The sequence below is a fragment of the Schistocerca piceifrons genome, chromosome 3 (genome assembly GCF_021461385.2).
Source record: "Schistocerca piceifrons isolate TAMUIC-IGC-003096 chromosome 3, iqSchPice1.1, whole genome shotgun sequence".
In the NCBI taxonomy this organism is placed as follows: Eukaryota; Metazoa; Arthropoda; class Insecta; order Orthoptera; family Acrididae; genus Schistocerca; species Schistocerca piceifrons.
In genome coordinates, this window is record NC_060140.1 from 659742252 (window position 1) to 659767612 (window position 25361).

At 40.0% G+C, this 25361-nt stretch overlaps 1 protein-coding gene across 2 annotated transcripts in view; it reads left to right on the forward strand.

Moving 5' to 3' along the window:
* The first annotated feature begins 1048 nt into the window (after positions 1-1048).
* The window catches only part of LOC124787968, a 110087-nt gene continuing 85774 nt past the window's right edge, over positions 1049-25361 (forward strand). For both annotated transcript variants that reach the window (XM_047254973.1, XM_047254974.1), the window contains exon 1: positions 1049-1191. The gene's annotated coding sequence lies outside the window, so the exon portion shown is untranslated. The remainder of the gene's footprint in view (positions 1192-25361) is intronic.

A 25361-nucleotide genomic window follows, 5' to 3' on the forward strand; every position in this document is an offset into this window, starting at 1 on the left:
ACTGAACTATGGAGTTCATCTAACTTGTAATTGATCTGTTACGAAACTTTTTGTTTTTATTGACATTTGTATAAATGTTTATTGTATCCATTTTTAATTATTGTATTGTAGATAATGACATTTGTCCAAGTTTATATTATTAATAATGTTATTGTTAGTGTGTATGGTCAAAGGTGCAATAAAACATTTGTATTTGTAAAAAAATTGTATTTGTAAGCAATTTCGCTCAAACCTCGAACTTGACTTTCAGTTTTGCGTACATCTCATATCTGCGCAAATCGTCTGTTCAGAATATCGATCTGTCTGCGCAGTTTTGATGTGTGCAGACGTTTGCTGAAACAGACTATTTCGTGTGGACGGGCTTCAGAGATACTTAGAGTGAAGCATTTCAGAACATCGACTTTTATTTGCTGGCGAAAATACATACACATAAACACACCAGAGCAGCTTGGTTTGAGGCGCCATATCACGGATTGAGCGGCCCCTCACACACATTTGAAAACATCAAACAATGTTTTTACATAGTAAATAACGTCATAAACAACCGTACTTTTCTCTTTCAATAGATCTGACTTTTTCACATATTTCCTGAAAATTGCTTCATCAACTTATGTTCTTACTTGTGTATAGTATACATGTCAGCTGTGTTCTGTTACTGTAATACGTATATGATTTTTGTTCTAAGATATCTAGACTGGCTTATGGGAGAACATTCGATGGAAAAAATATGCAAGTTGACGTAGAGCTTTCCGCAAGTTGCCACAAAATAATAGAAAATAATTAATTACAAATTAAGATGATCTTAAAGCTCGAAACCACTATTGGAAATGAGTGAGGGCAGTGAAACCTCGACGTGACTCTGACGGCTTGTGTTACGCCCTCCTTGAAATGCAATGAAGAATGTTTTGCCGACGTGTTGCGTCAGGTGCGAATTGGCCATAAGGTGATTAAGATGAACTGAAAGTTAATTGGCACCTGTTTAGTGGCACCAACAGTGTTCACCCCTAAAGAAATACTCATCCTATTTGCATTCGATGTATCGAATCATTTGGTGTTTGTTTATATGTGAAGCTGATGAAAGAGGTTAGAAGTGTGACCGTCGGAGAAATTAAGTAAATAGCTTTGTGCTTTCGAAGGATTGGCATATATTTCCACCATATGCTTTAATATTGTGTTCAAGATAGACGGGAGGTAAATGATACGTTACAATTCTAGCGTATGTAGAACTAACTGCTCTCTGAACGAAAATCAAATTATACGGATGCAACAGCTACTCAACAAACTAAAGAAAAAAAAGACATTACTCTTCATTTTGGATAGTTTAAGAACGTTTGCATTACGTGTTATTAGTGACCTTTTCGTGATAATTACCATTTTACAGGAATGTACTCTTGAACCTGATGTAGTGAGTTATATCTTGTAAGCCCCACCAAAACAGGAATAATAAACAATTTATATCTGTTTTGCGACCCTGAAAGTACACAGGAACAGGCCGCAAGAAAATCATACTTCTTTGTTTATATTCAACACCTTTTATTTTCCGGCTGATGAATAAACAGCATCAAATCCAGAAACGTGCTACTTACAGAATAAAGTTACTTGCGCAGGGTGTTTCATTTGAGGGATTGAAACACCTGAGTACTTACTAATGTGCGTTGAATTTTGGATAGCCTAGTTTGGATCTGGAAGTTCTGTCTTACATTAATCTTGACGTCCAAAAATTGTATCACAATTCTGCACAGCAAAGCTCGAAATTATTCAGTTCTTACACAATTTTTTTATGCATTAAACGTGATTTGGGACTTTGGAATCGTAGTTGATATTGTATGTAACTATACATAACTAGATAAATAAGAGCTTGTTACCTACGATTTCTGGATATAGCCTTAGTAAATCTTACAGCAGAAGTAATAATGACTGTGAAGAACAGGTATTTTTGTGAATTGTTTCCTATAATTTGTCACAAAAGCAAAGTGTCAAAACCTGACTAGAGACAAAGGCTTTGAACTGTGTAGATGATTCATTAGATTTTAGTTTCTCAGTTGGAACACTCGGCAATATGTAAGTGTCGGATTCACGTGTATGTTTTCAACCGTGGATTCGTCAAGATGGCGGACACCCCTATTCCCAGTGTATACAATATGGCAACTAAATAGACCGACGAACAAAGATATTTAACCATGCAAAATATTTCACTTCAGCAATAAAATGAAACTAATGGTGCACAAAGTAGAAGGTCTTGGGCGGAGACAAGTAAGACTGTCATCATTCTAAAACAAACTATACCGAAAAATAACAAACACAGAATCCTCAAGAATGAACCGACCAAAAACAAAAAAAAAAAAAAAAAATAAATATGGAGTCAAATCTTTCTTTTGCCCTCAAAGGAAAGCAACGATACCAGGCACTTCCCTCTGCCCTTCCCCCACCCGTACTCCTCTCTCTCTCTCTCTCTCTCTCTCTCTCTCTCTCTCTCTCTCTCTCTAAAAAACGGAAACACCAGTACTGAAACCCACTTAAAACATTGCTTGCTATACAAGTAGAGACTTGGCTCAGTTTCATAACTTTTGCGTACGCATACGGCTGACACTTTGCACATTCTGCGAAGTGACTATATAACTGGAGAACTCTATTTTATACACCATCTTGTCGTCCGTAGCAGCAACCAACAAATGACTAGTAAACTTTGTTGTAACATTCATAGATAGTACCAAACAAAACTCCAAAAGAATAGCTTTCAAACCCTTAATAACATGATCAACTAACAATCTCAAAACTGAAAATAAATGGGTGGCCAGTAACTAATGAGACAGAAATAACATTCTGCCTAGGCAGTAAAATACAAATTCTCACAGCATCGAATAACACACAGCACTAAGGTCAATATCTCACTAACATCGGCGTAAAATAATTTAGAAACAAATACCACATACTAGAGTGTACCACTGCTTATTCCAACATGCCCTTCACAAACATAATCCATTTCTAATATGTTGCGCCTCAGTGATGTCACACAACACAGTTAGGCCTACATCACGTGTCAGAGCAGACAGGTAGAACTGGACCCTTCCATTCCTGAATGCTCTATGTGGAAACTGAAAAGTATTTCTTGCAAATTTTGCAGAGTTGCTTGTTGTTGTTGTATTCAATCTGAAGATTAGTTAGATGCAGCTCACCACACCATTCTTATCATGTGCAAACCACGTCATCTCTACATTCGTTTGAACCTGCTTACTGTATTTTTGCCTAGGTCTCCCCATACATTCCTCTATTACAAAACTGAAAATTAGTTTATGCCTTAGGGTATGTCCTATCAACAAGTCCCTTAGAGGCAACTTGTGCTGTAAATTTCTTCTTTCCTCATTTTGAGTAAGTACTTCCTTATTAATCAGTTCAGCAATCAGATCTTTGGCATTCTACTTTAGCACCACATTTCAAAAACAACTAGGGTGAAGGCTCTAGTTTTGTCCACTATCTCGTTTATGGCCACCTTGATGTCAAAGGTTAATTTTTAAGCTTCTCTGGAATACCAACCAGTTCTAACATAGATTATTATAAACTTTGTGAAAGGCTCTATTCATTTGTCTACATAATCATTATTTCGTCTGTTTTTGTTTGGATCAGTGTTTAAGAAGCTGGGTTTTGCAGAAGTTTTATTTAAGCAACACATGATCTGTTTTTTGTATTTTACATGTTTAAATAAAACATCAGAAGAAACGTAATCTGTTCAGAGGTAAGATAAGACATTATAATTTCATTTATTTTAAGTTTTATATAGCTCAGCCTAAAAATATGTTATCAAAAGTATGTGGCCATTAACAGATCCATATTTAGCCCTGGTTCCGTGTTATGGCCATGCATGTGGCCATAAGTGGAGACACATATGTATCCTGTTTTGGCCACTTCTAAAAACTGATACAAAAACATCAATATTGGTGTTCTGTCCTACATTACATTAGGCTAATTTTATTTAGATAGGCTTATTAAAATATTTTTGGTATTTTTATATCTATATATACCTCATTGTTAGTATTGTCTTCGCATATCATACTAATTTACCTATACTTGTAAGATACAAAATATGCAATAGGCACTATTCAAATATGCAACATTCTTTAACTCCATCTTCGTGCATTATTTATAGGAAAAATGAGTCAACCAAAGAATAAGAGGTTTCAGTATTCTCCCAGCAAAGTTAAAGATGCTCTAAAGGCTGTTGATGAGGGAACGAAGGTTGCTACTGCAAGCAAGTTGTACAAAGTTCCAAGGACAACAAGACTCTACAGGGCACTGTAGTCCACATTCCGTCCAGGGGGGGGGGGGGGGGGGACATATTGGTGGACTGGGTTTTGGACTGTTCTAGCATGGGATTTTCAGTTACTAAAGAAAATCTCTGTGCGTCTGTGCACTTATTGAGAGTGCAGATATGGGAAGTTGTAAGGCTACATTTACTAACAATCGACCTGGAAAAAAGTGGTATTATGGATTTCTTAAGAGACACAAGGTTCTGTCACAAAAACAAGCAGAATATGTCAATAGGGCTAGACATTTTGTTACAGAAGAGAAAATAAGAAACTGGTTTCACGAATTATCCATCACTTTAAATGATATGGATGTGTTAAATGACCCAAATAGAATTTTTAATATGGATGAAACTTCTTTTTTCTGGCTCCTAAAGGGGAATTAATCATAGGTCTTCGTGGCTGTCATGTTTATGATGAGTCATGTAACTCTGACAAAGAAAACGTTACTACATTGTTTGCAGTGAACGCTGCTGGAAAATTTGCTCCTCCCTTAACACTGTTCAAATATGCAAGGATTCCAGCATCATTGGTGAAAGCTGCTCCTCCTAACTGGGGCATTGGAAAAACAGAAAATGGGTGGATGACAGATGAAAGTTTTTTCGAGTATATAACAAATGTATTTGATCCGTTCTTGAAAGAAGCTGAAATTCCCCGGCCTGTAGTAATATTTTTAGATGGGCACTGCTCTCATTTGACACTTCAGTTGAGCAGATATTGTAGGGAAAATCAGATCATTCTAGTTGCTCTCCATCCCAATTCTACACACATCTTGCAACCATTAGATGTAGCTCTCTTTGGACCTATGAAAAAAATGTGGATGAAGATGGTTCAGAAATGGTGTTTTGAAAATAATGGCACTGAAATTTCGAAATCTGATGTACCTTCTGTTCTGTCACAAATTATTACAGGACCTAAAATGGTGCAAATATTCGTGCTGGTTTCAGGGCAACTGGTCTCTTTCCATTTAATGTGAACAATGTAGATTACAGCAAGATAGTTGTTCGTAGTATACCAGCCTCAACCACAGTTCAGACAAATGAGAAGCTTCAGAGACATTTCACATATATAGAAAAGCAAATTGATCCTGTCCTTCTAGATGAGTTCAGAGCAACCGAGAGAAGGAATCATGAGTGGGAAGGAAATCAAGAAGCATTATTATTTTTCAAGTTCTGGAGAAAAATAGCTGATGAGGTTGAAATGCATGGTGCCAGTGATAACACTGATGACATTCTGACAGATAGCATAGTGCCTCCCTCTGAAGATAATCCAACAGAGAATCTTTCACAAAACAAAGACAGACTTAATCCTTCATCCATTCAAAATGTTGATAATCGTGACATATCTTCAACACACAGCAGCATTTTACAAAATTCAGATATTCCTTCAACACCCACCAACAGTCTTATTCCTGCAGATATATCAACAACCCCCAATAGTATTTCACATAATTCAGGTACTCTAACATCCAACCATAGTCCATCTTCAGTGCGTATCCAAGTGACACCACCAAAATCATTAGCAACAGTTTTTGAAAGTATCATCACTTGGCCAGAACCCAGACAACAAGGCACAAAGAGAAAGAAAGAACACACACCCACTGTTGTGACTAGTGACAAGTGGGTGGAATATCATGAACTGAAGGAAAAAGAGAAGCAGGAGAAGGAGCAGGAAAAAAGGAAGAGAAAAGCTGTGAAGGAGTTAAAGTCCAAAGAGCGGCACTTGGCATTATCTCATGTAAAAAAAAGGGGAAAACAAGAAACAGACAAGAGTTAACAAGTTCTTCCGAGGAAGAAGAATGGACGTACAGTGGAAGCAGTTTAGATGATTACGTAGGAGATAAAGATGAAATACCAGAAAATGTGAAACTATCTTCGAATGAGAATTTGAAAGTAGAGGACTTTATTTTGGTAAAATTTAGTTTAACAGGAAATAGAACAAGACCTGCAATTTTTAAGTATGTATGTGTAATTTTGAAAGTGCTTTCTGATTCTGAATATGAAATTCAGTGCCTAAAAGTTCTAATGTTCAGAAAACTTGTTTCGAATAGACTGAAAATGATGTTTTGACTATAACGGGTGAAGATATTATAGGGAAACTGCCACATCCAGTCTTGATGCAAGAAGGACATTCATTAAAAACAAAGTTTCCTGGTTCCATTGATACTCATGAGAAATAAACTTGTCTGGAAGTTGATTTAAGTAATTACTGGGACAATACTTTGCCTAATGACTTTTTTTCTGTTCATTCAGTTGCTGTTCCTTTTACCTATTTGATGTATGTTTGTTGTCTATTGTCTTATATACTTGTTTAAAGCACAAATTACTTTCTGGCACATGGATTGACAGTTATTTTAGCCATAGTTTTATTATAATATGAAGTGGCCATAAGTGGAAAAACAACTGGCCATAGGTAGGGTTAGCATGGCCAAAACTGGGGAAATATGCCATTTATTTTTCAATAATTTTTTCTGCCTTTGTTATACAACTTAGAATATTTGTTTTTACATGGTTGTAATGTGTAGACTTTGAAGCGATAGATACAAGTTTTTGAAGTAATTTGTATGCTTTCTTCCTATACTAAAAATGTGATGTATCTCAAATTGCCCTTGATGTGGCCATAACTGGGGCCTCGACCCTATTCCCTTTTTGTTGGAACTGCTTATTGGCCATGTTTCACTTCTGTACTAGGCCACATTCCATACAGAAACCTTCAGAAAATAATTCATAACATATAAATTAATTTACTGAGTCAATGTTTTCCTTTATTCAGAGATGCTTTTCTTGCTGCTGTCTATCTGAATTTTATATTATCTCTACTTTAACTAGTAGCAGTTATTTAGCTGTCTAAATGGCAAAGCTCTGTTGCTACTTTTAGTGTCTTATTTCCTGAACTAGTTCATCCAACATTTCCTGATTTAATTCCGCAACATCCTATTACCATTTTTTTCCCTTTTTGTTGACGTTTGTTGTCTAAAATATTTTCAAGACACTTTCCATTCCATTCAATTTATCTTTCTGAGATTAATTGGGAGAATCTTAAGGAAATGCAGATCAATTACAGAAAAAGGAACTTACAAAAGCTTTACTGATTCTTGATTCTCATTTGTCAGTCTGGATCCTGTACAGTGTGGAATAAAAGAGGAGATGCAATGAAGAACCATGTGTTTTGTCACTTATTAATTTTGTCAGAGGATGAGTGTTACAGAGATACTCAACAAACTCCAATGGCTGATTTGTGCATCATGGAGTGATTCTGTTAATGTTTTGAGAGTTTATGTTCCAGGAAGAGTTGGGAAACGTATTACTTCCTCCCATATCTCGCAAAATGTCCATGGCAAAGTAGAGCTCATATGGAGGTTTATTGACAGTCTTTCTGCCTACAGGCCATTCAGGAATGAAATTAAGAATGGGGAAGAAGTGATACTATATATACTCTTCACCACAGACTGTAAAGTGTTTTGGAATGAGATGTAGATGTGTTTTATGGGATGAGTGGAAGGCTTGAGCCAGAGGCTTTGAAGGTTCTTGATTAGCTAGACTGCAACTTCCTAGAATTGTCCCATAGGGATGAGAACTGTAGGATCCCCCCCCCCCCCCCCAATGAGTCAGATGTGCTCTACACATCAGAGGAGGCAGTTATTAAGTAGCTGACCATGTGTTGGATGCAGACAAGAGGTTTTAAAGGTTACTCTCCATCTAGTTCAGATGACATTGGCAGGAGATCCAAAATTATCAGTGTAAGAGCCAAAGGAATGCCCCCTACAGGCGAAAGTATTAAAATCCCACTGATTAACTGCTAAAGCATTTGCAATAAAATGCCAGAGTTTGAAGTGCTCCTAAAGAATCAATGGAAATCACCTAATACAAGGTACAGTAAGCTGATTAAAACTCAAAATTGATAGCAGTGAGATTTTGACGTAAATTTAAGTCTGTTTTGAAAGCATAAGCTAATTTGAAATGGAGGTAGTGCATTTATTGCACTAGACACGAAACTCAAATGCATCAAGATAGAAGTTGAAACTGCATGTGAGAGTGTTTGTGAAAGATGCAGTATCAAGTGTAAGCATAAACTCGTACCTAAATGTAACTGAAAACTTGAGAAAAAACTTCATTTAATGGTACCTAAATTCCACAATACTACCTTCATCACTTGTGGAGACTAATCATCTAACAGTTAGTTGGGAAAATTACAATTTTGTAAGTGGTGGGCATAAAAAGATGTCCTGTTAAACTTTAGTAAATGGCTTCTCTGAAAACTACCTAGAACAGATTGTTCAGAAGCCCACTCTTGATGGAAATATGTTAGATCGAGTGACAACAAAGGGAGGTGACCTCTTTGAGAACATTCACATTGAAACTGGTATCAGTGACTATAAAGCAGTTGCAGCAACAATTATTTTTTGTGTTTTGATGCTTCTGATTAGTTTGATGTGGCCTGCTAGGTTTGCTCTCATGTGCCAACTCTTGGTGTGAGAGTAGCACTTATACACAATGTCCTCAGTTGTTTGTTGGATATATTCCAATCTCAGTCTTCCTCTATTGTTTTTACCTTCTGGCACTCCCTCTAATACTATGTAAGTTTTCCATTGATGTCTTAACATATATCCTAAAATCCAGTCCCTTCTTGTCAGCATTCTTTACATGTTTCTTTCCTTGCTGACTCTGCTGAGGACCACGTCATTTATTACCTTATTGGTCCATCTACGTTTCAACAACATTTTACAGCACTACATGCCAAACCCTTCAAATCTCCTCTTTTCCTGTGTTCCTGCAGCCGACAGTTCACTTTCATACCATGCTGTGCTCCAAACAAAAATTCTCAGAAATTTTGCTCCCAAATTAAGGCTGATGTTCGAGACTAATAGACATCTTTGCCTGTGTTTAGTCTGCTTTCTATGCCATCCTTGCTTTGTATATCATGTTTTATTTTGCTTCCAAGGTAGCAAAATTCCATAACTTCATCCACTTCCTGGTCAACAATTTTGATGATAAATTTATTGCTGATCTCATTTCTGCTACTCCTAATTAGTTCTGTCTTTCTCTGGTTTACACGCAATCCATATTCTGTATTCATCAGACTTCTCATTCCATTCAACAGGTGCTGTAATCCTCCTTCACTTTCACTGAGGATAGCAATATCTTCAGCAAATCTTATTGTTGATATCCTTTCAATCTGAATTTAAAACCTGTTTCTGTACTTTTATTTCTGTCATTACTTCTTCAGGGTAATGACTGAACAATAGTGACAACAGATTGAAGCCCTTCTTACACCTCTTTCAGTGTGAACACTTCATTCTTGATATTCCAATTTATTGTTCTCTCTTGGTTTTGTATGTATTGTATAGCTTAATATACTTTTCTGAGAAATTTGAACATTTTGCACCATTTTACTTTGTCAAATGGTTTTTATAGGTTGACAAATACTATGATGGTGCCTTGGTATTTCTTAAGTCTTGCTTCCATTATCAAGCACAGTGCCAAAGCTGCCTCCTTTGGTGCCTTTACCTTTCTGAAAGCCAAACTGATCATCGTCTAACGTATGCTCAGTTTTCTTTTTTATTCTTCTGTCAGTTATTCTTGTCAGCAGTTTTGACGCATGAGCTGTTAAGTTGATTGTACGGTACTCATCTTCCTGATGACTTTATTAGTCGATAAACGACTGTCATCTGCAAGCAACCTAAGGTGACTGCTCAGATTGTCTCCCAAATTGTTTATTTAGATAAGGAACAGCAAAGAGCCTATAACTCTACCTTGGGGAATGCCAGAAATCACTTCTGTTTTACTCAGTGACTTTGTCAGTATGAACTGTGACCTCTCTGACAGGAAATCACAAATCCAGTCACATAACTGAGACAATATTCCATAAGACCGCAATTTCACTACAAGCTGCTTGTGTGGTACTGTGTCAAAAGCCTTCCGGAAATCCAGAAATATGGAATCGATCTGAAATCACTTGTCAATAGTACTGAGCACTTCATATGAGTAAAGAGTTAGCTGTGTTTCACAAGAACAATGTTTTCTAATCTGTGGTGACTGTGTGTTAATAGACTGTTCTCTTCGAGGTAATTCGTGATGTTTGAACACAATATATGTTCCAAAATCCTGCTGTGTATCAACATTAATGTCTGTAATTCAGTGGATTACTCCTACTACCTTTCTTGAATGTTAGAGTGACCTGTGCAACTTTCCAGTTTTTGGGTATGAATCAGTTGTCAAGTGAATGGTTGTATATGATTGTTAAGAATGGAGCTATTGTGTCAACATACTCTGAAAGGAACCTAATAGGTATACAGTCTGGACAAGAAGACTTGCGTTTGTCAAGTGATTAAAGTTGCTACACTACTCCGAGGATTTCTGTTCTATATTGCTCATGTTGGCAGCTGTTCTTGATTTGAATTCTGGAATATTTACTTCGTCTTCTTTGGTTGAGGAATTTCAGAATGCTGTGTTTAGTAACTCTGCTTTGGCAGCACTGTCGTCAATAGTATTTCCATTGCTATTGTGCAGAGAAGAAGGCATTGATTGTGTCTTGCTGCTAGGATTCTTTACATTCAACCAGAATCTCTTGGAATGTTCTATCATGTTTTGAGACAAAGTTTTGTCGTCAAAACTAATATAAGCATCTCACATTGAAGTCAGCACTGAACTTTGAGCTTCTGTAAAATATTGCAAATCTTGTTGGAGATTTTGTGTCTGTTTAAATTTGGCATGGTTTTTCTTTTCTTTTATTTTTTTTTAAATTTTTTTTCTTTTTTTTCCCAGTGTTCTGACCCGTTTTGTGAACCAAGGAGGATCGGCTCCATCGTTTGTTAATTTATTTGGTATAAATCTCTCAAATGCTGCTAATACTATTTTTTTGAACTGAAGCCACATCTGGTCTACACTTACATTAATAATTTGGAAGGCATGGAGGTTGTCACTCAGGAAGGTTTCAAGTGAATATTTATATGCTTTTTTGAATAGGTATATTTTTCGTTTATGTTTGAAGGATTTGGGTGTTACAGTATTCAGTCTTGCTACGACAACCCTGTGTTCACTAACCCCTGTCCCCCTGTGGGTCTGGGGGTTACAATAGGCCCGAGGTATTCCTGCCTGTCGGAAGAGGCGAATAAAACGAGTATCATACATTTCGGCCTTTGTTTGATGGTCCCCTCTTGGGTTTGACCTCCATTTTTCCAAATATTCCCGAAGAGCGAGCCAGTTGGGGAAGGGTGCCTTAATGGTGCTTTGTGTCCATCACATGCTGAGATCTCTCGCATCCTTTGTTAATGTGGATCTGCAGTTCTGCTCATTCTCCAGCTGCTGGGCGAGGTCACCATCCTGGGTGCGTTTTCCTCCATCTACTGTGCAGTATCCTTTTCTGTGTTGATGATGATAATGGACATGTTTGCTTGGTTGCACCTGATATCCAGCACAGTAGCCAGTCTGTTGTGGTGGGGGCACCATGTACCCTGTTGGTTGTAGCCCCCTGACCACACAGGGATTGCTCTGCTGATGCCTGTGCTGTTAACTCCCCACATATTCCAAGGACTCCCGGCAATGGCCATTCTGCCAGGTGGCCTTTGCTGCTTGTGGGTGGCACCTGTGGGAGGGCCCTTGGTCGAAGTGGGTGGCATCAGGGCGAATGACACGCGCTGAAGTGTACCACGTCATCTCTTGCTGGTGATCACACACCAGCAGTCTCTAAGCATTCAAAGTCTCAGTACAATGCAAAGAAGTATGACCCTAAATCATTCCCCTCCCTGGCTACACCATGGGAGGAACGCCAGGCTAAGGATGGCAGTGAACCTTATGCGCCCCTGTACCTCGTATCTACGAGAGCTGATGGGGACTCTTTTGTTTCAATGAAGCCTCACTTTTTTGTTGAGCATTTAGAGGGCAAGTTTGGGGAGGTGGATGGCTTGTCCAAAGTGTGGTCAGGGTTAGTCTTGATAAAAATGGCATCCTATGCCCAGTTACGGGCATTACTCGCTTGTGACAAGCTGGGGGATGTTTCCGTTAGCATCAAACCACATAAAAGCTTATATTTGGTCCAGGGTATTATATTCCACAGGGACCTCCTTTTCCAGTCTGACGACGAGCTGCAGGCCAACTTAGAGTGCCGAGGTGTTCATTTTATCTGGCGTGTCCATTGGGGTCTGAGGGATAATCGGTACCTTGGTGATCGCTGGAACTCACTGAGGCAATTAAAGAGTGTCGGCGAGCTCTACAGCGACATAAGCGGCACACTTTCCTAGAGCACCTAATAGCCATTAAATGGCTCTGTGCCCGTGTTCACCAGCTTATCAAAAGGCGGAAACAGTAGTGTTGGGAGAGGTATGTCTCGACCATTGGGTGCCACACGTCGCCTTCCCAAGTCTGGATGAAGATCAGACGTGTTTTTAGGTACCAGACGCCAACAGGTGTCCCTGGCGTTACCATCGATGGCGTGTTATCTACCGAGGCAAACACAATTGCCGAGCACTTTGCTGAGCACTATGCATGAGCCTCTGCATCGGAGAATTACCCGCCAACCTTTCGCATTCTCAAACATCGGATGGAAGGGAAAGTCCTCTTGTTCACTACAAGCTGCAGGGACCCTATAATGCCCCATTAACAGAATGGAAGCTCCTGAGTTCCCTTGCATGTTGCCACGTCACAGCTCCTGGGCCAGATCAGATCCGCAGTCAGATGCTTAAACATCTCTTGTCTGACTACAAGTGACATCTCCTCGTCATCTTCAACCGGATCTGGTCCGATGACGTCTTTCCATCGCATAGCGGGAGAGCAGCATCATACCAGTGCTCAAATCTGGCAAAAACCTGCTTGATGTGGATAGCTATCAGCCCTTCAGCCTCACCAACGTTCTTTGTAAGCTGCTAGAATGTATGTTTTGTTGGTGGTTAGGTTGGGTCCTGGAGCCGCGTGGACTACTGGCTCCATGTCAGAGCGGTTTCCGCCAGGGTCACTCTACCACTGATAAACTTGTGTCCCTTGGGTCTGCCATCCGAACAGCCTCTTCCAGACGCCAACATCTTGTTGCGTCTTTTTTGATTTATGAAAAGCATATGATACCACCTGGTGACATCATATCCTTGCCACATTTTACGAATGGGGTCTCCAAGGCTCGCTCCCAATTTTTACCAAAAATTTCCTGTCGCTTCGTACTTTCTGTGTCCAAGTTGGTGCCTCCCATATGCAGGAGAATGAGGTCCAGCAGGGCTCTGTATTGAGTGTATCTCTTATTTAGTGGCCATTAACATTCTAGCAGCAGCTGTTGGGCCGTCTGTCGCACCTTTTCTGTATGCAGATGACTTGCTGAGTGGCACCTACAGGGAGCCATCCACAATGTGCAGTCATGGGCTCTAGCCCATGGTTTCCAGTTTTTGTCCCCAAAGTCGGGCATTATGTACTTCTGTGGTGTCGTACCGTTCGTCTGGAACCAGAACTTTACCTTAATGATGATCCACTCACTGCAGTGGAGACATACCTATTCTTAGGACTGGTTTTCAATGCCCGATTGATTTGGCTTCCTCAAATTCGTCAGCTTAAGCGGAAGTGCTGGTAGCACCTCAGTGCCCTCCGCTTTCTGAGCAACACCAACTAGGGTGCAGATCGCTCTATGCTGCTGCAGCTCGACAGAGCTCTTGTTCAATCCCGTCTTGACTTTGGGAGTTGTGGTTTATGGTTTGGCAACGCCCTCAGCATTGCATTTACTCAACCCAGCACACCACTGTGGCGTTCAACTAGCGACGGGAGATTTTAGGATGCATCCGGTGACCAGCTTCCTGGTGGGGGCAGGGGTCCCTCCATTGAAGGTTAGGCATGCACAACTGCTCGCCAGTTATGTTGCACACATTTGTAGTTCTCCTGCGCATCCGAATTACCGTCTCCAGTTTCCACCCACGGCAGTTCATCTCCCGCATCAGCGACTCAGGTCAGGGCTTCCAATTGCAATTTGCATTCGATCTCTTCTATCCGAACTGGCTCCTTGCCTTTACCACCTGTACTTGAGGTCCATTCACGTACACTTCCATTTTGTACACTCAGACCGCGGCTTTGCCTGGACCTGTCACATGGCCCTAAGGACTCTGTTAACCCTGCGGCTCTCCGCTGTCTCTTCCTGTACTGAGGCTGTGAAGTGGTTTTTCACCAATGTCTCGATGGCTGATGGTCACATTGGCTTTGTGTGTGTACATGTAGGACATATTGAACAGCATTCCTTGCCCAATGGCTGCAGTATTTTCACTGCAGAGCTGGTGGCTATGTCTCGTGCTCTTGAGCACATCCATTCATGCCCTGCGGAGTCGTTTCTTCTCTGTACTGTCTCCTTGAGTAGCCTACAAGCTATCGACCAATGTTACCCTCATCATCCTTTGGTAGCGACCATCCAGGAGTCCATTTATGCTCTGGAACAGTCTAGTTGTTCAGTGGTGTTTGTCTGGACCCCAGGTCACTTTGGAATCCCAGACAATGAACTTGCTGACAGGCTGGCCAAACAGGCTGCGCAGAAACTGCTTATGGAGATTGGCTTTTCTGAATCTGACCTGCATTCTGTCTTACGCCACAAGGTTTTTTGGCTTTGGGAGACAGAATGGTATAACAGTACACACAACAAACTGTGTGTCATTAAGGAGACTACGAATATGTGCAAGTCTTGCATGCTGGCCTCTCACAGGGAATCAGTTGTCCTCTGCCGGCTCTGCATTGGCCGTACGTGGGTAATGCATGATTACCTCCTCCGTCGCATGGACCCACCTCAGTGTCGCTATGGATTACAAATGAAAGGCGTCCATCTCTTGCTGGACTGCCCACTTTTAGCCACTCTGCAGCGGACTTAACTTTCCCAGCACCCTACTTCGGTGTTGGGCGACAGTGCCTCAACAGCAGCTTTAGTTTTATGTTTTATTCTTGAAGGTGGGTTTTATCATTTGATCTAAGATTTCGCACATGTCCTTTGTCCCTCTGTGTCCTCCACCCTAGCGCTTTTAGGGTAGAGGTTTTAATGTGTTGCAGAGTGACTGGCTTCTCCTTTTTATTCTCGTGGCCGGCCAGCCACTGTAATCTGCTTTCTTGTTTTTCTCTGTTCTAACTGTTTCTTGAGTCTCTCTGTTGTTTTCTTGTACTCTTTTGTTCCTTTTAGTTTTTGTTACCTTTCATTCGTTCTTGTGGTTTTTCCTTTCTTTCCGTTTTGTCTTGTATGTCTCGTTTGTTTTATGGCATTGTGTGGCATTGTGTTATTCGGAACAAGGGACCGATGACAAGCAGTTTGGTCCCTTCTCCCCTCTATTAAACCAACGAACCAACCAATCCTTGTATCCGTTTAGATGCCCGTTATTAACGCAGGATTATTTGTTGCTAAGAGGTCAAGTGTATTTTCACAACCGTTTACTATTCGCATGGGCTGAAGAACCAACTGCTCGAAATAATTTTCAGAGAATGCATTTAGCACAATTTCGGATGATGTTTTAAGTGTACCTCCCGAATTAAACATGTATTTTCGCCAACATATCGAGGGTAAATTAAAGTCACCACCTACTGTAACCATATGAGTCAGGTACGTGTTTCAAATCAAACTCAAGTTTTCATTGAATCTTTCAGCAACTGTATCATCTGAATTGGGAGGTCAGTAAAGGATCCAATTATTATTTTTTTCTGGTTGCCAACAATGACCTCTGCCCATACTAACTCACAGAACTATCTACTTCAATTTCATGACCAGATAAATTACTAGTAACAGCAACAAACACGCCACCGCCAACCATGTTTAGCATATCCTTTGGAACACCGTTAGATTCTTCGTAAAAATTTTGGCTGAACTTATCCCTGGTGTTAGCCAGTTTTCAGTGGCTGTAACAATTTGAGATTCGGTGCTTTCTATTAGCGCTTGAAGCTCTGGTACTTTCCCAACACAGCTACAACAATTTACAACTGTTGTACTGATGGTTCCTGTATCTATGTTCTTCCTGTGTTTGGCCTGCACCCTTTGTGACTGAAGCCCTTCTTGTGTTTTCTCGAGACCCTCTAACCTAAAAAGCTGCCCAGTCCACGCCACACAGCCCCTGCCACCCGTGTAGCTGCCTCCTGCGTACAGTGGACACGTGACGTATTCAACCCAACCACCCTTTGGCGCAAGTTGAGGAATCTGCAGCCTACATGGTTGCAGAACCGTCTGAGCCTCTGATTCAGACCCTCGACTCAGCTCTGTACCAGAGGTCTGCAATCGGTCCTGTCGACTATGCTGCAAATGGCCAGCTCAGCTTTCATCTTGTGGGCCAGACTGGAATCTTTACCACTTCTGTTAGCTGCTCAAAACCAGAGAGAATCTTTTCTGATTCAAAGTGACACACACATTGGTACCGACGTGAGCAACCACCTGCAGTTGGTTGTACCCTGAGCTCTTCATGGCATCCGGGAGGGCCCCTTCCACATCTGGAATGAGTCCACCCGGTATACACACTGAGTGCACATTGGTTTTCTTTCTCTTCTTGGCAGCCATGTCCCTAAGGGGCCCCATAATGCTCCTGACATTGGAGCACTCAACTATCAATAATCTCACCCTCTGTGATTGTCCGGATCTTGCAGGCTGAGAGGTTTCCTCTGAAACAGGACAGGCGACAGCATCTGGCTCAGCGACAGTGTCAGCCACAGACAGCACCTGGAACCTGTTTGTCAGACAATCTGGAGAGGCCTTACATGTGGCTGCCTGGGAAGTCTTTTGCCGCCTGCTACGCCCCGGGGTGACCTCCCATTCGACCACAGGCGAGGGGTCAACCTCAGTGTGAGCAGTATCTGGGCTGGCCACCAGTGAGGACCGATCGGAGGACTTGGACATGCTGGACGTCCGTTTGATCCTCATAGCCAGCCCACAACAGTGGTGCCCATCCACTGCAGCCTCAAGTCGTGTAACCAAAGCCATCACAGCCTGAATCTGAGAACGATGTGTCACTAACTTGGCTCGCATCCACACACAACAATCGCAGTCCCTGTCCATACTGAAGACCGTGGAAAACTAAACTATGCAGATAAACGGACTATCGGCATGTGCTACGCAACTCTACTGTAGACCCTGATGAAAACAAGGGAACTGTGTCTAATAAATTAGATTAATACGCAGAGATTTTAAAAACCTAACTACCGAAGCACTCAGGTGAGGTTAAATAATTGGCCCCTGATTAGGAACTTGTTATATGTCACAAAATCAGTTTACTTTCCGACACAAATGGAAGTGTGAGAACTGTGGCTATTAGATATTAAATGAACATGCAGAAACTCAAGAAACTAAACTATTAGAACACACAGATAATATTATAAAATTGCTCCTAGTTAGGAATTCATAAAAGTAACAAAATCGGTTACTTCGGTTACTTCCCTGTTGCTGCTTGTGTCTCGGCCGGCTTCTGCTGCCTGATTGACTGGCTGATCAATGCCAACAAGCGGTCACTAGCTTTCAAAACAAACAAACGACTATCAACTTGCGCCACAGAAATCTGCTGTAGACCCTGACGAAATTTCAGGAACCGTGTCTAGATTTATACGCAGAGGTTCAAAAACCTAACTACCAAAGTACTCAGCTGAAACTAAATAATTCGCCCCTGATTAGGAAGCTGTAATATGTCACAGAATCGGTTTACTTTCTGACGCAAACTAAAACACGATAATTGTGGCTATTAGATCTTAAACAAACATGCCCTTGGTCAAAGTGACGAGGAAGGAGACTGTAGGTTTGGAGTCATTGGGGCAATAGGAAAAGTAGTGTTCAATAGCAGTAACACATCGATGTTAGGGATGTTACTGTAGAGGGAGTGGTACCAATAGTGACAACCAGAGTGCCACGTGGTGAAGGAGCAAGAACTGTTGTGTGTTGATGATGGAAATACAGGATGGTAGACTATGGGTAACAGGTTGATGACGTTGGTCCACAACAGTAAAGATTCTCTTAGTGGGGGATACAGTAACTGGCTACAATTGGGCATTTTGGGTAGTTGGGTTTATGGATTTTAGGAAGCCTGTAGGAGGTAGGACTGTGGGGAGTGGTAGATGTGAGGAGAGAGGTAGACATGGGGATAGGTTCTGGGATGTGTGTAATGATTTAAGGAGAGACCGGAGATCCTGTTGGATTTCTGGAATGGGTTCACTGTGGCAAGGTTTTTATGTGGACGTGTCCGACAGCTAGCAGAGTCCTTCTGTGAAGTAATCAATGCAGTTCAAAATGATAAGGCATTTATCTCATTTTCTAGCCTGTTTTTTCCTGTGTAGTATTCGTAAACTCATTGGACAAAATGTTAGTTACCTCCGTAAAAGGGTGCACTCATTGATTTTGAACACTGTAGCTGATGTGTAGCTGCTACTAGGTTTGAACCTACACCACTGGTGTAAGTCATGGCAGTGAAGTGGTAAGTGTGTGCCAGTCAGTAGTATGTAATCAGTGCAGTAAAATGGATTGACTTGGAGATGCATCAGAATGGCAGCAACGAGCTACCATGTTTAGATATGCTGATGACCACTCCATGAATGAAGTAGAAACTTCCTGACAGATTAAAACTGTGTGCCAGACCAAGACTTGCACTTGGGACCTTTGCCTTTTACGGGCAAGTGCTCTACCATCCAAGCTACCCAAGCACGGCTCATGACCCGTCCTCACAGCTTTAATTCCACCAGTACCTCATCTCCTACCTACCAAACTTCTCAGAAGCTCTCCTGCGAACCTCTCCTTTCTTGGTCCGGCATACAGTTTCAATCTACCAGGAAGTTTCATATCAGCTCACACTCCACTGCAGAGTGAAAATTTCATTCTGGAAACATCCCCCAGGCTGTGGCAAAGCCATGTCTCCGAAATATCCTGTCTTCCAGGAGTGCTAGTTCTGCAAGGTTTGTAGGAGAGCTTCTGTGAAGTTCGGAAGGTAGCAGAGGAGGTGGAATTAAAGCTGTGAGGTAGCTCAGACAGTAGAGCACTTGCCGCGAAAGGCAAAGGTCCCAAGTTTGAATCTCAGTCCGACACACAGTTTTAATCGGCCAGGAAGTTTCATATCAGCACAAACTCCGCTGCAGAGTGAAAATTTTATTCTGGAAACATGAATGAAGTTGCTCGATTTATTGGTGCATTTGCACAGACTGTCTGCAACTAACATGTCTGCAAGGAATGGTGTACCAATCGCAGCCATGTAATGTGGCGTAAAGATAGTGGTCATCAAATGATACTAACTGACAGGAACTGGAGATAAATATTACGCCTTTAATGGCAATCAGTGTCAAACCAGACAGGAATTACTATTATCAGTGAATGCAGGTCTGTTTCAACCAGTTTCTCAGTGTACATTGTAAACTACATTCAGTGGACCTTTGGTGTCGGGAACATCACAAAAGGTTATTGGAACATAAAGCAGCACGTCTTCATTAGACCCGACAGCTCAGAAACTGGGCAGTAGCTGACTAGAGGCATGTAGTGTTGTCTGAGTTTGCAGTTTTGCTTCTTTTTCTCAAATGGTGTAAGGGATTGAGTCCACTGACAGCCTGATAAGATGTTTAACCCTCAGTGTGGAGTGGGTGTAGCTCAAGCTGAAAGTGGTTCAGTTATGTTTAGGGATTTTTTGTTGTACTGTGACATTAGGCCCATTCTGTTAAGCTACCATGAATACAAACCAGGATGTTTATTTCAACATTCTTGAGTTGCAGGTGTTGCTCATTCTCCAACATTTTCATTATGAGTATGCTGTGGACACTCCCCACCTACCAAGATGACTACAGCCATGTTTACAGAGCTGTACATATACATTCCTAGTTTGATAAATACACAGACACCACATGACCCTCTACATCAGCCAGTCTTAATCTCACATAAGAAAATCTATTTGCGAGTGAAATGGAGCAGTCAGCATCCCCTCCCCCCCACCCCCCCCCCCCCATAAAAAATTAAATAAATAAAAAAAAATAAAATAAAAAAAATCTGATTGTTCTGCTGGATCTAACCATCAATGAGTTGCATCGGCTGGATAAGGTATACCAGAAGAAACTTGTGGACTCTCTTCCATGCTGCATTTATTTCCCATTCTGCATTTAAGCCATTGTCAAAACTAGTAGCGGCATTGTGTGGTGTGAGTGTAATGCCACCAGGGCATGACTAATTTTTTTGTCAAGTGTGCCTATGATCACTGAAATCCAACCCCAGATCCAAAGCTTATAAAACCCACAGCACTGGGTCAACATGGCTAATTTATACACTAATCATGTGTCAGCAGACTGTTCATATCAGTATTGCCATTTATCACTTAGTCAATTTTAGTGTAGATGGCAATACATTTAATTTAGATTGATTACAGAAATTGGCTCATAGAGATGTCTGTAACTTGGGTTGTGAGTCCATCCGTTAGTGTTCTCAAGAAAGAGGTCCATCTAGATGGTTAATTTCTTGGTAATAACATTTGTGTGTTTGAAAATCTGACTTTGGTTTTTGAAAGTAAAGGAGTATGAGAACAAAAATCCAAGATTATCAACGATTCAGACAGATACTCAGACCAAGCGAGGTGGCGCAGTGGTTAGCACACTGGACTCGCATTCGGGAGGACGACGGTTCAATCCCACGTCCGGCCATCCTGATTTAGGTTTTCCGTGATTTCCCTAAATCGCTCCAGGCAAATGCCAGGATGGTTCCTTTGAAAGGGCACGGCCAACTTTCTTCCCCATCCTTCCCTGATCCGATGTGACCGATGACCTCGCTGTTTGGTCTCTTCCCCCAAACAACTCAACCCAACCCTCAGACAGATACTCAACTATTCATCTTCAACATCTGTGGTATATGTTTGACATTGCGTCAGTTTGGGGCCAATCTGAAAGTTATATTATTCTTGAAGCATCACCTTAACTAAGATCACCAGCAATAGTTTTTATTACTATGACTGGTTTCGATGGAGCTATGCTGTCATCATCGGATCTTGTAACATTATTAGTTGTACATTCCTGTTGCAGTGGTGAAAGTCCCATAGTGGTGTCAAGCAGTTAGTGTATGCTTGAACATCAGTACAATATGTAGCATGTTGTAATAGTGTTACTTTATTTGTGACATGCTGAGGTTCTCTGCCATGTTTTATTTGACACAACATCACTAAGTGACTTTCAATATCATAAGAAGCATATACAACTAATAGTGTTACAAGATCTGATGATAATGTAGATCTGTTTAAACTGGTCATAATAATAAAAAGAATTGCTTGCAATCTTGGCTAATTTGATTCTTCAAGAATAATATTCAACATTTGTGTTTAAACTTAAATTTGGCATGCTCAGCATGGCGTATTTTTGTGATATATTGAATGAAGTGCTCTGGAGATTTCCACATGTAATAGTTATATGAAAAAAGTGATAGTTCCATAATAGCCTTTTTTTTTAAAAATTTGATTCCACCTGGAGTCTGTAAGTGCTCAGTGACTATACTTATTTCAATTGGTGAAAGAAGGTACAGCAATCAACTGCAACTTGTATAGTGTAGAAAATCTAGATTTCAGTCATTGATTGTCCATCTTCAATACTAGAGGTAATATGGCAATCAATTAAAATAGAATCACACATATGAAGTACAATTGTATAAATTTAAAATATAAGTAGATGGGATGTATCAGCCGATACAGTTAGCACAGTTCAACCATTATTTGGCATAGTGCCTCTTGGATTATACATTTCAAAAGTTCAAATTGCACTGAAGCTGCTGTTTTTCATTTATCTCACAGCTCGCCTTATTTTACGTCATACATATCTATGGTGCCCTCTATACATGATCCATGTTACAGTAATGCATTGTATATATGTAGTTGGTTATTTATACTATTGTAAAGGAGTTGTTTTAAAGAAATACATTTTTTATCGATATGAAATAGAAGTGGCTACAACAATGATACTGAAGCAGTAAAAATTCTGTGCAATCAAAGTGGTGGTAATGTGAACTATTCTGTGTAGCTGGCTGTTGATATGTATGTAATTGCTGTTCGTATTGTATCAAAGAAATACATCATGTGTTGGTGTATCTAGAAACAATACATGTGCATTAGCTTCTGAAAAATTTAACAACAACAGTTAAAAGAGAATTATATTGAAACCATGATTTTAGATAAACCATTATGCACTCCTAGCTACACTTTTATGAGCTAGTGACCCACTTAGTTATTGTAGTTTCCATAATTATGGAGTACTGAAACAAACATAAGATGCTAACAGATCGTGATTTAAAGTACTTTATTTCCAGTTTAGTGAATAATGGAACAAAATTTAACTAAAGCTGATTACTGAGTGTGGTGATAGCTAGTTGCTGAGCAATTCATGAGCTTATATGGATGGGATAATGTGTCCTCACATGTGAACTAAAATAATGGTGCATGTTGTTATGGTGCTAATTGATGTTAAAGATAGTAACTATTAGATGAACCACTTAAAAAGCATGTAATTTGAATTACTGAAGCTCACAGAGCATGCACACTTGTAAATTGTGTTGGAGATGGATAGTTACAAATATATTTTTCATGCCGAATTTGTGTGTCTTTTGCTCTCAGCTCTTTTGGTCAGCTGCCACAGATCTTCATATGTCTTTCAAAAATGGGAAGCTCTCGTGTCAGTTGAGCAGCATCCCTCCAGGAAACGCTCGATCGTGAAAAATCTTGACATCCTTCACCAAGTCCATACAGATACCCTTCTCACATCGGTATAACACCCTCGTGTATGAGGACATCACAAGCACATCATGGTCACTTGAAATCAGATAGGTGGCAAAATTTGACCTATCAGCCACATCACTCCACTCTATAGCAATATGCTCGCCGAATCTAACTTCAAATCATCTGCCAGTCTATCCCATGTAACATGCATCACTGTCTGGACATTCAGTCTTGTATAAGCCTGATCCCTGGTTGACATTTCTTTTTTAAGCACTGTTTCTCAAAATTAAGCCTAGATTATCAGTGATTGAAACTGTCACATTTGTATTAGGCCTGCATATTTTGTAAAAACTGAAGCAATTATCTCACTAATTTTCCCATAATAGGGTAGACAAATTTATTTACACAGCTGTCATCAATATTAGAAATATTTTTCACTTTACTTTTATTAGTTACTAGCTGGCAAATCCACCATTGCCTGGGTATTCATTTTGTAAATTCCCTATTAGAAACGAAAACAAAAAATGAACTATTTTTGTAGTGTAATATTGAAAAAATTTCATTAACTTGTATTTTAGTAACACCTTTGATATTACGAAACTGTGCAGCTGTCCCACAACACCATTTGGTAATTGTCTCTATGGCAACTCCTCTTCATAGCTCTATAGGTGGTTATTGTTTTCACCTGCAGCTGCTTGCACTTCACAGTTGAAAGCTGTCAGGGACTTCCTAAAGTTACCTTGTCTGCAGGAGTGTCTTAGTAGTAAAGAATAAATGTATTAAAACTTCATGCATGATGTGGCAATTTTTCATGCATCTCAGTGTTTCTAACATCATATCTCCTAATCTGTGTCTCAAAAAATGTCGTAAGGTATGGTCAGCAGCATGTGTGGATATTTGTGTGTAAAATGTGTTGTGAGTAGAGTTAGTAGGAAAGAACTGATAAATTTAAACGACATGTATGATGTGGCAGTTTTAACGGATGTCATTGTTTATGACATTATATCTCCTGAACTCTGATGGGGAGGTGGTACTGTATTACCTCAAGCATTGAAGATGGTGACTCAGTGAGTGAAATCTAGATCTGCTAAAGTAAACAAAAGTTGCAACTGATTGCTGTACCTTCTTTCACCAATTGCCATAATCAATATTTGATAAGAATTAGAATTGGTGTTCTAAGAAGAGAGACAAAATAACCGTAAATGCTTCAAATCACTACCACATGGACAGAAAAGTAATAAAATGTCAACATCTGGTTGAAACAGAATGTATTGCATTCTAATAACTCCCCTCTTTGCAAATAATTATCAGTCCCTTGTTACTTTGAATGGTTATGCAGCACAGTGGTGGATTCTCATTCTATTCAATTGTAATATCATTTTACGTAGTCATCAGATATTAGTTTTCTGTGGGGAACTCCCAAAATATTGCTCAGTCACATAACGTGATTGTTCATTATATTGATCTATAAAACAACCATTTTCTTTCTGTTTCTTTCAGTAATTAGCAAATTAAGAGAGAACTCACTGTCATAATATTTATTCCTCTGGCTAGGTAATTGCTTTTACTAAGCAGATATACTGATATAAGCATTTCACTAATGTTTGGGAGGTGCTTCTTCAAATTGTGATCTGGAAGCCTTTCCTTTTTCCCCTGATGAATCGCACTAGAAAGGTTGGGCTATCACCTTCAGTAAGGTTGCCCAAATCCTTCTGCACCTGTTTCCTAATGGAATTAGTGCTCTACGTGTAGTAGCACCTATGCTATGGGGCATTAAAATATCATACATAACTGCCTCATCATTTGTTAACAATCAGACTGAAATGGCATTGTACCAACTTGAAATTTGTAGTACAGTAAGCTGATGAAGGAAGAGTAAAGTTTAACGTACTGTCAACAATAGTGTCATTGGAGATGAGTAGAAGAGATGGAGTAAAAGCTCAGCTGGATAAGGATGAAGTACAAAATTAATCAGGAACCTTCCTGCAATTAAAAAAAAGTTTAGATGATTTTACCAACTGCTTTTTTCCTAATGTTGAGTATTTTTGGTGGATTATCAAAATCTTTGTCTTATGCGTATTTTGTGTCTTAACATTCTTCCTGATAGCTGTAACATTCACATCAATATTTTCTGTCCATAAGAAACTTTTTTGTCATTGGTAATGTCATTTAGCTGATGGTGACGGTCGTAATACAATTATAGTTGCACTTCCTCTGCTATGTGTCATAACTTAACATTCACTTTCGTTTTTTCTTATCAACTTGAATGTTCTTTTCTTACCACCCTGCGAGCCTACCTCCTGTGAAGGCAATGCCACCTAAAATATTTTTTTCTATAAACATAATTTCAGTGAATATATTATTTCAGTAATGATAGATGATGATGTAGTTTTTCTGTTTGCTGTTTTTATTTTATTTTTCAAGTATAAAACTTACAT